Source organism: Mesoplodon bidens (genome assembly GCF_964165515.1).
Source record: "Mesoplodon bidens genome assembly, chromosome: Y".
Lineage (NCBI taxonomy): Eukaryota > Metazoa > Chordata > Mammalia > Artiodactyla > Ziphiidae > Mesoplodon > Mesoplodon bidens.
In genome coordinates this window covers 45,875,993-45,890,732 of record NC_138180.1, presented here as the reverse complement: position 1 = coordinate 45,890,732, position 14,740 = coordinate 45,875,993, and positions in this window count along the sequence as shown.

Here is a 14,740-nt window from a genome sequence, read left to right as displayed (position 1 = left end):
TTGCACCCAGCAGCTGTGTAGGAGGTGCTGTTTTGAAAATGGCTGATGGGGTCCACCAGGCTCCATTTTGGATACTTGAACCATAGTTACTCTCTTTTGACTTATAAATTATCTTAAATATGTTTCATCCTTAAGAACAGTCTGTGTCTGAGAGTTAGAAGACATAGCTCCTCCTTCAAATGAAAATGGGCCCCTTCTTGTTGACCTTGCTTTCTCCTTTCTTCTGCCTTTATTACTTTTCAGATGGTCACTAGAAAAGAGGAGGGTAGATTATCTTCATTACTGTCATGGTAGAATTGTAATGTCTTTTTCTTTTCCTCTTCTGCAGGTTCTGGCATTAGACTTGTTTACCCAGGAGATTAATGTCCTACTTCCTCTCTGCATGGCAACCTGGAGAGAGTTTTGAACACCAATTCAATGAGATAGTCACCTCCTTTGTAGTTCTGGGTAGCATAGGAATAAAAGCTCCACTGTCTTTAGTCATTTTAAGTAACACTTTAGCAATTCAGCCCAAGAGTTGGAGGAAAGAACAATAATGAGGTGGTCCCCAAAGCAGATGAGAAGTTGTTTTCGAGGCACCTCCACAGCTGTGCTTAGGAGACCAGCCCTCAGCACCAGTGTCTCTGCCTTACCAGCTCCTTCTTTGTCACTGTCACCAGGGACAAGGACTTCCCATCATCCCAGAGCTATCCAAATCAGCAGCATTAGATGAGGAGATTCCTCCACTCTAGACCAGGGTCAGGGCTAGTTCATTCACTCCTCCTCATTTCCTGTTCAATTGCACAGGTCTTACAATGTCCTGACCTGACCACTAGGGGACTCAGATAGGCAGATTGATATCTGCCAATGGCAAAAAAAAAAAAAAGCATGACCTAAAAGTTGAGAATTACGTTTTATTTGGCAGAGTTTCTAAGGACTTAAGTCTGGGAGATAGTCTCTCAGATAATTCTCAGGGTCTATTCCAAAGAGGCAAGGGAGGAGCCAGGATATACAGAAGTTTTTGCAATAAAATCAGGTAGTAAGGACATCAAAAGATTACTGTTAATTGAAGAAAATCAGACATCTCAAGTTAAGGAATTTAGCAATTTTCTATGTATGGGAAGATGAAAGAGTTTAGACTTATTGAAAATCGTTCCTTTGATGTGCACCTTGATAATGGCCTAAGGCCAATTTTCTGCTTCTCTTCATCCTGAGTACCCTCAGGGTGCACAGTGCAGGATGGCTTCAGTGGCTGATGGTTTGATGGCTGAAACATCCTTTATTTACTGATATTGCGGGCAACATTCTTTACTCACAAGCTTCCTCTAGGTCATAAATTTAACCAATGCCTGGGAGGCATTTCATGGCAAATTTTTGCCCCATGCTTCTAGGAAGGCTTGTTCGTAGATCATGTAAATATTCTGTTGATAGGCCCCTCAAGGTGTCAAGTTTTGCATCAGACACTGTTGATAACCTAAAATTCTCTCAGGTGGCCTGTCTTACTAGTCTACTATGATCCAGAAAATATTTTCCTGTGTTGCTTCCTCCCATACCTAGAGTTGCACTATTATAGAGGAATGGATGATCAACTGTCTCAAGACTTAGTCATCATTAAGTTTTTCAGAGACCTCGTTACATTTTGGGCAATGTAAGAGGCAACAGTCTTATAAAACAGATAGGATATAAATAGTACAGAGAGTAATGTTAATGAAGTCACAGTGCAGCAGAGTGGGATATGAGGCATAAATAATTTGAAAACAACAAGAGAGAACAAATTAAAACAATGGTAGGTATAATGACTTGTAATCTGCTCCCCAAAAGCCATTAATTCCACATGGGGACCAGCTAAAGAAACCAAATTCTGGAGAGATCAGGTAGAGGAAAAAACAATTAAATGTTCCTTCTTTGTTTACAAGGGTATACTTTATCAAACTGCAATAGGTCTTAGTTAGTGTCAGAGTGATTTCTGATTTTTGACGTATGCAGCAGTGAGCAGTAACTTGCAGTGAGCAGCAGCTGGAAGTGAGACCTTAGTTCCTTGGCCAGGAATCAAACCCTGGTTGCCTGGGTGCAAACCATGAAATCCAATTACTATACCACAAGGGCAAGTGGCTAGAGTCTAAATCCCCAGCCCTTGTATGCCTTGCAAAGAAAGTTCTGAAAAGGAGACTGAAGGTAGAGAGGAAATCAAAGCATTTATTAGAAAAGCGGAGTACATGCAGAAAGACACATGGGCAAACTCAGTGAGAGAGTCATGCCTTTGGGAAGTTTAAATACTTTATAAGGAGACAATCTTCTGGGTCTTTGTTTTTCTTCTTGCCAATTGTCTTGCTTTGACCCCATGGACAATTTGTCTCAGGACCCTCCCCCATTTGCACACACACACCTCAGCCAAGATGGATTTTAGCACAAGGGCATCTGGGGTGGGGGGTTGGCTTGACTTATTCTGGTCTGGTGTCCCCTGCCAATTTGACCCCAAGGAACTTTTCTGCACATGTGAAGTGTCTCCCTTTCCCCAAGGATAGGAAATATGTGACCTCTTGATCTTCTAAACAGGGTGTAGTCCCTTTCTCTTCCTGTCAAAAATGTTATCTTGGGGCTTCCCTGGTGGCGCAGTGGTTGAGAGTCTGCCTGCTGATGCAGGGGACACGGGTTCGTGCCCCGGTCCGGAAGGATCACACATGCCATGGAGTGGCTAGGTCCGTGAGCCATGGCCACTGAGCCTGCATGTCCAGAGCCTGTGCTCCACAGCGGGAGAGGCCATAACAGTGAGAGGCCTGTGTACCGCAAAAAAAAAAAAAAATGTTATCTTAAAGTTGTCCAAAGTCCAGCTATTTACCCTGTTCCTATTGTTATTTCTATCTCAGAGTGCAGATCTCGAAGTGCAGTCAGGAGGCTGCTTATAAATATGTAGCCTGGGGCCCACTTGCTTCCTACCTCAGGAAATGTAAACAGAAAGCTGGTAGTAGATGTCCAACCTGGAGCCCATCTATCTTCTACCTCAAAAGGAAAGGATTTCCTTGAAAACAAAGGAATAAAAGCCAGTATATTTCAGAATAAAATTATAAATATATAAATCATATTTATCAGTTCATTCTGTCCCAGGTAATTAATTTCTATTGATTTGGATGAAGTCCTAAGGTCTTCCAATAGAGTTTTGTAATTTCTTACCCAGTTCAGAGACATGACCTAAAAGTTATCAGAAACTTACATTTATCAAAAAGTATTTTTTTATGAATCTTCTTGAAGATCTTCATTTTATAAGAGCATTAAAGTAAAATAATGATTGTCTATAAATGACAAGACTTAAAATGACTTGGTTAAATATCTGATTACAATGCAATTGACAAGAAACTGGTATTTCAGTGACATACAACATATTAATATAATAGCTAGAATTATGACTGATAATATTATACCAGGACATGTTAAATTTTTAGGAATTCCATATAAATTTTGGAATATCTGTATTAATCACATTTACCCATACCATAAAACTTAAAAAGATTTACCTTCAATCACTTGACATTGCCTCTCCAGTAATTTAACATATGAAATAAGCCTGTAAACAGGAAGCTGGTAGTAAATGTCCAGCCAGGAGCCCATCTATCTCCTGCCTCAAGAGGAAAGGTTTTTCTGGAAAATAAAGGAATAAAAGCCAGTATGTTTCAGAAAAAATAAAGTAATTTCACATTCCTCTCTGAGATGCCTCAGGATTTCTTTGAAGCACAGCAGAATTCAAAAGAACTTCAGTTAGAGTTTGATCTTTGGGAATTTTATCCAAAACATCAAAAAGGTTTCAAAACAGTCAAATATGATCATATGTCACTGTAAGACAACACTTACTCACTTAATCATGGTGACAACAGATTTAAAGAATATATAAAGCTCACTTAAAGGCAAAGAAACTCACACAATCTGTTATCAAAATCAGCATTCTAAGAAAAATTTTAATCTCTTTATAGAGAAGAGCCAAATTGAACCTTGGACAATCCTACTTTTAATGACAAAATCTACTTACCTAATCAAAATTCACCTAATCTCAGCCTATGTACAAAATAATTTCAGGGCTTCTTTTTTACAAACCTTCCAGGACTTTCTGTATTCATACTAGTTTGTCCCTTATTTTTCCATCCAGAAACAACCAACTTTAAGATAAAAATCACTCTTTCTCCTTAACAAAACGTATTTTCATTCCTCATACCTTCTTTCGCTGAAAACACACATCCTAACTCCCTCCCTTGCATACTGAAATGTTTCCCTTATTATTTTTGGTAGCTTTAATTACATATTATAATTTTAACCACTAGTGCAAACCAACCAGCAGCAAGTAATTGTAAACTGTTGGTCATACCAGCATTTCCTGACTGGAATATTCCATAACCTCTAGAAATGTATTTCTTTTCCTATGGCACAAGACATGCCTCTAATAAACCCAAACATTTTTAGTTTCCCCCTTATATGGATATAGAAGTAGGCAAATTTAGCAGTTAATTTTCCAGTATTTTATCTTACTTGAAATGACCTGGATATTCAATGGTTTCACATCATTTAACTTAACTTGGCAAAACTCAAGTTACCGAAAATCTGGAGAAACTATTTTATATAGAACATACCCAAAACATTATTCCTAAAAGAGTTTACCTGAAAACTCTTTTCTTATTTACCTTTATTTTATAACATACAGAAATCATATCAAGTATTATTTTTTCCTTGTTGACAAACTCTGCAACAGAAATAACAAACTTAATGACCTTCAATAAAAGTACAATAAATGTAAGACAGGTCTTTATTGATTAAACCAGCAAGCTTGGGCTAGCTTTAATTCCAGACATTAATTTAATATTAAATATATCTTATATCACAGGAACCTGAAATACGCTCTAGCCAGTTTCTTTCATATTTATAAATATTTCATTTGTAACTACTTACATGTATGTCAATTAAATAGAGCTCTTTTATAAATCTAATTTTGATAATAATTTCCAGAGGTAGAGACATCTCATATGTATACTGCATACACAGACACATAAACAGACAAAACCAGAGATCTCATAGTTCACTTTAATAACCTACTTATGAATCAGGTATTACAATACACACCTACTAGTTTATAAATAACAGTTGGAATAAGTAAAATTTGCTTGCTCAGATGACCACGGTTTTACTACTTATGGAAAAGACTTTTAAGATTTGTGCTTGTCCTTAATAAACAATTTAAGGAGGTGCTAAATTAGATTTTGAGTGAGGGACACTTTCCTGTGGTTTGAAATTGAAATAGCCCCCTCCTTTTTTTTTTCTTGGTTTCAGGTTTTACCTGATTGAGCTAATTTGGTTCAGTCTTAAGTCACTTAGGTATTACATTTCTGATTTGTCAAAATTTACAAGACAAAGACCATTGCCTTTATACTCCAAAGGTCTGGTCTGTTGCCTGAATGATAACACAAGATTGATTTGCCCAACTAAATTTTTTAATTTTCGTTTTTATACCAATAATAAGATTTCCAATTATACTGAAATTCAAGAGTTTTATGCTCTAGAATTTTAAAGTTCAATTTATCATACCTTCAAAGACTTGCATAAGGCATTCACCTTTCTGATTGCAGAGGTTAGCCCCAGAGCAAAATCCGTATCATTATTTTTACTAGCCCCTGAATATTAGCTCTCAGTTTTACTTTATATTGTATGGACTGAGATAGCACTATTGTTTTCCTTTAGTATGTTTACTTAATATTTCTTGAGGGGCAGATCTAATGTCTTGTCTCATAATACTGTTGCAGGAAAGGGGACACCTTCCAGGGTCCAAGAGTGGGCTCTTCTGTGACATTTGGAAATGAATTGTCTGAGGAGACACACATTCTGATAAAGCAAAACATTTTATTGGGAAGGGGCACCTGGGCAGAGAGCAGCAGGGTACATGAACCCAGGAGAACTGCTCTGTCATGTGGCTCACAGTCTCAGGTTTTATGGTAATGGGGTTAGTTTCTGGTTATCTCTAGCCAATCATCTTTCTTGACCCATATTTTGTCTGACTCAGGGTCTTTCCTGGTTGCATGCATGTGCATCTCTCAGTTTCTGGTGGCAGCACCATGTTCCTTATCAAGATCTCCTGTTTTGAGACAACTCAGGCAAGCAGTTATTTTTGAACATAGCCAAGGTGAGCAGTTCCAGTCAATAGTTCCCTAACAACTCCCCCCCAAGAGACTACATACTCAGGATACTTCTCGGGAAGTGGGGTGGAGGGCTCTTCCTTCTGTACCTATTTCCTTCTGGGTATGTGTGCTGTCCTATCTAGTAGAGTAGAAATCTCTCTCCACCTGTCTAAATTGAGATATTCCATGTCCAAAACCAGTTTCCACCCTTGTAGGAACAACAGTTTAGACTGAATGTGTTGGACTGTGTCAGAGATAAAATTTGTAGGCAGTTGAAACAGACAGGGGCCAAACAGGGGACCTAACAGGATTGTCAGTACTGGGCTCAGAAAAGGAAGGAAAAATTGGGGTGAGGGCTACAGGGTGTGTGATTTTCTTCTGATGTGTTGATGGTGACTTATCAGGGTGGTACTCCAGGAATCTTGTACTCAGCCTAGAGGTAGGTGGGGGTTCCTGTTCTGCAGAAGAACTGAAAGATATTGTCATGCACACTTCTAAAGGAGGAACCAGGACCCTGCCCCAAGGCTGTACCACCTCTTATTGACTCCTCCTCACCTGTTTCTGTATCCCCTCCCTTCCCTGATTAGCAACTACTTGCATCTGCCCTTTGGAACTAGGGAAGGTCAAGGAAGCTGAATGAAGCCTATATCCTACAGAAAATAAACAGGTGACACAGAAGGGATTTGTATCTGGGAGCCCCACAAAGTACTCCTCGGTTTCAATCTCTCCTTTTCTCTGATACTCCCCAACCTTTCAGGGACGGGGACAAAGGTGACTCTGGCTACTTCCTGCTGAAGTGGGGCATAGTTCTGTCTCAATTTGGGGAATAGACACGAAATTGGAGATATTTCTGAGGTCCACATCCTGGATTTGGGTCTAGTATGATTAGGATCTCAGTCCTTTGGTCTGACATTTTGATGTAACAGACACAAACAAAAGGAGATGGAAAAATGACAACTGGAATTTTAATAGACAAAATAAATCTCATTCCCTGAGGAATTCAGGAGAATAAGCTTGAAACCGAGTCTGGACCTTGCACCTTGGGGAGAATTGTAGCCAGGTAACCAGTTGTCTACTTTTATCTAAGTAGGTACTAACTTCCAATGTGGTATTGACATATACATAACAGGAGCTATTGGCCACTACTCGTGTCCTTCTTTCTGCTAATATCTGATCTAAAGCCATTTCATTTGTCTAAAAATTGAATAGTTACAAGAGGATAGCTTGAAGTCATAAGGTTTCTTGGTCGTGAATTTGACCATGGTTTGGGAGGAATTTCATGACCATTTCATCCTACAGTGCTAGGAATCCTCATTCCCAGGTCTGGTGAAGATTTCATTGATAGGCTACTCAGTGAGCTACCACTGGACTAGACCTTGTCAACAATAGCCAAAGTCTCTGGACCACCTGTCTTAATAGTCTCTCATGGTCCAATAAATTATTTCCTCTGGTTACTTCTTCCCATATCTAGAGTTACACTATTACAATCATTGATTTCATGTGGAACTATATATGATCGTTTTATCACAGGCTCAGTCACACATTTGGAAATGAAAGCAACAACAGTTTTATAAAACAGACAATAGAAAAAAATAATATAGCTAGCACTGTTAGTAAAGTCATAGGAAAGAACTTAAGTCAAGAACTTACACTAGGTGCAGCTTGGTATATTCCCAGGTCGTCTGACTTAGTGTGTTCTATACCAATCCATATGTTTAAGGGATATTATATATTGACACTGTCCATAAAGCACCCAGCCCAATTTCTTAGTGTCCCTAGGCTGGTTATCCTTAGTATAGTTTAATTGTCCTCAACATAAGGGAACCTTTAGATGTAAATGACCATAGCCTGATGTTAAACTCCTGGTTGCAGATCATGGGACATCTGATCTTCATCCAAAGACAGATTACTGAGTTAAGCTTCAAACAAACTTAGAGTGCCTGCTTAAGATTCAATTAGATAGAGGGGGCCTTCAAGATGGTAGAGGAGTAAAACTTGGAGATCACCTTCCTCTCCACAAATACAACAGAAATACATTTACATGTGGGAAAACTCCTACAGAAGACCTACTGAATGCTGGCAGAACTCAGACTTCCCAAAAGGCAAGAAACTACCCACGTACCTGGGTAGGGCAAAGAAAAAAGAAAAAAACAGATAAGAATGAGGATGGGACCTGCACCAGGGAGAGGGAGCTGTGAAGGAGGAAAAGTTTCCACACACTAGGAAGCCCCTTCACTGGAGGAGATGGGGGTGACAAGGGGGATACTTCAGAGCCACAGAGGAGAGCACAGCAACAGGGGTGTTAAGGGCAATGCAGAAAGATTCCCACACAGAAGATCACTGCCAACAGGCACTCACAAGCCTGAGAAGCTTGTCTGCTCACCTGCTGGAGAGGGGCAGTTGGAGGCTGGGAGCTGAGGCTCAGGATTTGGAGGTCAGATCCCAGGGAGAGGACTGGTGTTGGCTGTGTGAACACGGCCTGAGGGGGGCTAGTTCACCCAAGCTAGCCGACAGGGAGTCTGGGGGAAAATCTGGAACTGCCTAAGAGGCAAGAGACCATTGTTTTGGGGTGCGTGAAGAGAGGAGATTCAGACAACCACCTAAATGAGTTCCAGAGATGGGCGTGAGCCGCAGCTAACAGCGCGGACCTCAGAGACAGGCATTAAACGCTAAGGCTACAGCTGTAGCCAGCCAGAATCCTGTGTGCAAGCACAGGTCACTATCCACACCTGCCATCCTGGGAGCCTGTGCAGCCCACCACTGCCAGTGACCTGTGATCCAAGGACAACTTCCCAGGGAGAACACACAACATGCCTCAGGCTGTTGCAACATGATGTCAGCTTCTGCCACTGCAGGCTGGACCCTCATTCAGTATCTCTCCCTCCCCCCTCCTGAGTGAGCCAGAGCTCCCTAATCAGCTGCTCCTTTAACCCTATATTCTCTGGACAGGGAAGAGACATCCTCAGGTGACCTACACGCAGAGGCAGTGTCAAATATAAAGCCAAAGCTGAGCCCCAGAAGCTGTGCAAAAAAAGAAGCAAAAGAGAAAACTTGATGTACCTGCATTTGTGGAATACCTGAATAAACAACAAATCATCCCAAAATTGAGGTGGTGGACTTTGGGAGCAACTGTATACTTGGAGTTTTCTTTCTGCATCTAATTTGTTTCTGGTTTTATGTTTATCTTAGTGTAGTATTTAGAGCTTATTACCATTACTAGATTTGTATATTGATTGTGTTACTCTCTTTTTGTTTTTTTAAAAATTTTTATTTATTTTTTATAAAGCAGGTTATTAGTTATCCATCTTATTTTATTTATTTTTTTCTTTTTTTATTAGTTTCTGCTTTATAATAAAGTGAATCAGTCATACATACACATCTGTTCCCACATCCCTTCCCTCATGCATCTCCCTCCCTCCCACCCTCCCCATCCCAACCCTCCAGGCGGTCACAAAGCACCGAGCTGATCTCCCTGTGCTCTGCGGCTGCTTCCCACTATCTATCTACCTTACGTTTGGTACTGTATATATGTCCATGCCTCTCTTTCGCTTTGTCACAGCTTACCCTTCCCCCTCCCCATATCCTCAAGTCCATTCTCAAGTAGGTCTGTGTCTTTATTCCCGTTTTACCCCTAGGTTCTTCATGACATTTTTTTTTAAATTCCGTATATATGTGTTAGCATACGGTATTTGTCTTTCTCTTTCTGACTTACTTCACTCTGTATGACAGACTCTAGGTCTATCCACCTCATTACAAATAGCTCAGTTTTGTTTCTTTTTATGGCTGAGTAATATTCCATTGTATATATGTGCCACATCTTCTTTATCCATTCATCTGATGATGGACACTTAGGTTGTTTCCAGCTCCGGGCTATTGTGAATAGAGCTGCAATGAACATTTTGGTACATGTCTCTTTTTGAATTATGGTATTCTCAGGGTATATGCCTAGTACTGGGATTGCTGGGCCATATGGTAGTTCCATTTTTAGTTTTTTAAGGAACCTCCATACTGTTCTCCATAGTGGCTGTACCAATTCACATTCCCACCAGCAGTGCAAGAGTGTTCCCTTTTCTCCACACCCTCTCCAGCATTTATTGTTTCTAGATTTCTTGATGATGGCCATTCTGACTGGTGTGAGATGATATCTCATTGTAGTTTTGATTAGCATTTCTCTAATGATTAATGATGTAGAGCATTCTTTCATGTGTTTGTTGGCAGTCTGTATATCTTCTTTGGAGAAATGCCTATTTAAGTCTTCTGACCATTTTTGGATTGGGTTGTTTGTTTTTTTGCTATTGAGCTGCATGAGCTGTTTATAAATTTTGGAGATTAATCCTTTGTCAGTTGCTTCATTTGCAAGTATTTTCTCCCATTCTGAGGGTTGTCTTTTGGTCTTGTTTATGGTTTCCTTTGCTGTGCAAAAGCTTTGAAGTTTCATTAGGTCCCATTTGTTTATCTTTGTTTTTATTTCCATTTCTCTAGGAGGTGGGTCCAAAAGGATCTTGCTGTGATTTATGTCATAGAGTGTTCTACCTATGTTTTCCTCTAAGAGTTTGATAGTTTCTGGCCTTACATTTAGGTCTTTAATCCATTGTGAGCTTATTTTTGTGTATGGTGTTAGGGAATGATCTAATCTCAAACTTTTACATGTCCCTGTCCAGTTTTCCCAGCACCACTTATTGAAGAGGCTCTCCTTTCTCCACTGTACATTCCTGCCTCCTTTATCAAAGATAAGTTGGCCATATGTGCGTGGGTTTATCTCTGGGCTTTCTATCCTGATCCACTGATCTATCTTTCTGTTTTTATGCCAGTATCACACTGTCTTAATTACTGTAGTTTTGTAGTATAGTCTGAAGTCAGGAAGCCTGATTCCTCCAGCTCCATTTTTCGTTCTCAAGATTGCTTTGGCTATTCGGGGTCTTTTGTTTTTCCAAACAAATTTTGAAATTTTTTGTTCTAGTTCTGTGAAAAATGCCAGTGGTAGTTTGATAGGGATTGCATTGAATCTGTAGATTGCTTTGGGTAGTAGAGTCATTTTCACAATGTTGATTCTTCCAATCAGGAGCATGGTATATCTCTCCATCTATTTGTATCATCTTTAATTTCTTTCATCAGTGTCTTATAATTTTCTGCATACAGGTCTTTTGTCTCCTTAGGTAGGTTTATTCCTAGATATTTTATTCTTTTTGTTGCAATGGTAAATGGGAGTGTTTTCTTGATTTCATTTTCAGATTTTTCATCATTAGTGTACAGGAATGGCAGAGATTTCTGTACATTAATTTTGTATCCTGCTACTTTACCAAATTCATTCATTAGCTCTAGTAGTTTTTCGGTAGCATCTTTACGATTCTCTATGTATAGTATCATGTCATCTGCAAACAGTGACAGCTTTACTTCTTCTTTTCTGATTTGGATTCCTTTTATTTCCTTTTCTTCTCTGATTGCTGTGGCTAAAACTTCCAAAACTATGTTGAATAAGAGTGGTGAGAGTGGGCAGCCTTGTCTTGTTCCTGATCTTAGTGGAAATGATTTCAGTTTTTCACCATTGAGGACAATGTTGGCTGTGGGTTTGTCATATATGGCCTTTATTATGTTGAGGAAAGATCCCTCTATGCCTACTTTCTGCAGGGTTTTTATCATAAATGGGTGTTGAATTTTGTCGAAAGCTTTCTCTGCATCTATTGAGATGATCATATGGTTTTTCTCCTTCAACTTGTTAATATGGTGTATCACATTGATTGATTTGTGTATATTGAAGAATCCTTGCATTCCTGGAATAAACCCCACTTGACGATGGTGTATGATCCTTTTAATGTGCTGTTGGATTCTGTTTGCTAGTATTTTGTTGAGGATTTTTGCATCTATGTTCATCAGTGACATTGGCCTGTAGTTTTCTTTCTTTGTGACATCCTTGCCTGGTTTTGTTATCAAGGTGATGGTGGCCTCCTAGAATGAGTTTGGGAGTGTTCCTTCCTCTGATATTGTTTGGAAGAGTTTGAGAAGGATGGGTGTTAGGTCTTCTCTAAATATTTGATAGAATTCGCCTGTGAAGCCATCTGGTCCTGGGCTTTGGTTTGTTGGAAGATTTTTAATCACAGTTTCATTTTCAGTGCTTGTGATTGGTCTATTCATATTTTCTATTTCTTCCTGAGTCAGTCTTGGCAGGTTGTGCATTTCTAAGAACTTGTCCACTTCTTCCAGGTTGTCCATTTTATTGGCATAGAGTTGCTTATAGTTATCTCTCATGATCTTTTGTATTTCTGCAGTGTCAGTTGTTACTTCTCCTTTTTCATTTCTAATTCTATTGATTTGAGTCTTCTCCCTTCTTTTCTTGATGAGTCTGGCTAATGGTTTGTCAATTTTGTTTATCTTCTAAAAGAACCAACTTTTAGTTTGGTTGATCTTTGCTATCGTTTCCTTCATTTCTTTTTCATTTATTTCTGATCTGATCTTTATGATTTCTTTCCTTCTGCTAGCTTTGGGGGTTTTTTGTTCTTCTTTCTCTAATTGCTTTAGGTGCAGGGTCAGGTTGTTTAATCGAGATGTTTCCTGTTTCTTAAGGTGGAATTGTATTGCTATAAACTTCCCCCTTAGAACTGCTTTTGCTGCGTCCCATAGGTTTTGGGTCGTCGTGTCTCCATTGTCATTTGTTTCTAGGTATTTTTTAATTTCCTCTTTGATTTCTTCAGTGATCACTTCGTTATTGAGTAGTGTATTGTTTAGCCTCCATGTGTTTGTATTTTTTACAGATCTTTTCCTGTAATTGATGTCTAGTCTCATAGCATTGTGGTCAGAAAAGATACTTGATACAATTTCAATTTTCTTAAATTTACCAAGGCTTGATTTGTGACCCAAGATATGATCTATTCTGGAGAATGTTCCATGAGCACTTGAGAAAAATGTGTATTCTGTTGTTTTTGGATGGAATGTCCTATAAATATCAACTAAGTCCATCTTGTTTAATGTATCATTTAAAGCTTGTGTTTCCTTATTTATTTTCATTTTGGATGATCTGTCTATTGGTGAAAGTGGGGTGTTAAAGTCCCCTACTATGATTGTGTTACTGTCGATTTCCCCTTTTATGGCTGTTAGTATTAGCCTTATGTATTGAGATGCTCCTATGTTGGGTGCATAAATATTTACAATTGTTATATCTTCTTCTTGGATCGATCCCTTTATCATTATGTAGTGTCCTTCTTTGTCTCTTCTAATAGTCTTTATTTTAAAGTCTATTTTGTCTGACATAAGAATTGCTACTCCAGATTTCTTTTGATTTCCATTTGCATGGAATATCTTTTTCCATCCCCTTACTTTCAATCTGTATGTGTCTCTGGGTCTGAAGTGGGTCTCTTGTAGACAGCATATATATGGGTCTTGTTTTTGTATCCATTCAGCCAATCTGTGTCTTTTGGTGGGAGCATTTAGTCCATTTACATTTAAGGTAATTATTGATATGTATGTTCCTATTCCCATTTCCTTAATTGCTTTGGGTTCATTATTGTAGGTATACTCCTTCTGTTGTGTTTCTTGCCTAGAGAAGTTCCTTTAGCATTTGTTGTAAAGCTGGTTTGGTGGTGCTGAACTCTCTCAGCTTTTGCTTGTCTGTAAAGGTTTTAATTTCTCCATCAAATCTGAATGAGATCCTTGCTGGGTAGAGTAATCTTGGTTGCAGGTTTCTCTCCTTCATCACTTTAATTAATCCTGCCACTCTCTTCTGGCTTGTAGAGTTTCTGCTGAGAGATCAGCTGTTAACCTGATGGGGATTCCCTTGTGTGTTATTTGTTGTTTTTCCCTTGCTGCTTTTAATATGATTTCTTTGTGTGTAATTTTTGACAGTTTGATTAATATGTGTCTTGGTGTATTTCTCCTTGGATTTATTCTGTATGGGACTCTCTGTGCCTCCTGGACTTGATGAACTATTTCCTTTCCCATATTGGGGAAGTTTTCAACTATAATCTCTTCAAATATTTTCTCAGTTCCTTTCTTTTTCTCTTCTTCTTCTGGAACCCCTATAATTCGAATGTTGGTGCATTTAATGTTGTCCCAGAGGTCTCTGAGACTGTCCTCTGTTCTTTTCATTCTTTTTTCTTTATTTTGCTCTGCAGCAATTATTTCCACTATTTTATCTTCCACCTCACTTATCCGTTCTTCTGCCTCAGTTATTCTGCTATTGATCCCATCTAGAGTATTTTTCATTTCATTTATTGTGTTTTTCATCGATACTTGATTTATCTTTATTTCTTCTAGGTCCTTGTTAACTGTTTCTTGCATTTTGTCTATTCTATTTCCAAGATTATGGATCTTGGAAATAGAATCTTGGATCAGCTTTACTATCATTATTCTGAATTCTTTTTCAGGTAGACTGCCTATTACCTCTTCATTTGTTAGGTCTGGTAGGTGTTTATCTTGCTCCTTCACCTGCTGTGTGTTTTTCTGTCTTCTCATTTTGCTTATGTTACTGTGTTTGGGGTCTCCTTTTTGCAGGCTGCAGATTCGTAGTTCCCGTTGTTTTTGGTGTCTGACCCCAGTGGCTAAGGTTGTTTCAGTAGGTTGTGTAGGCTTCCTGGTGGGGGGGGACTACTGCCTGTGTTCTGGTGGTTGAGGCTCTA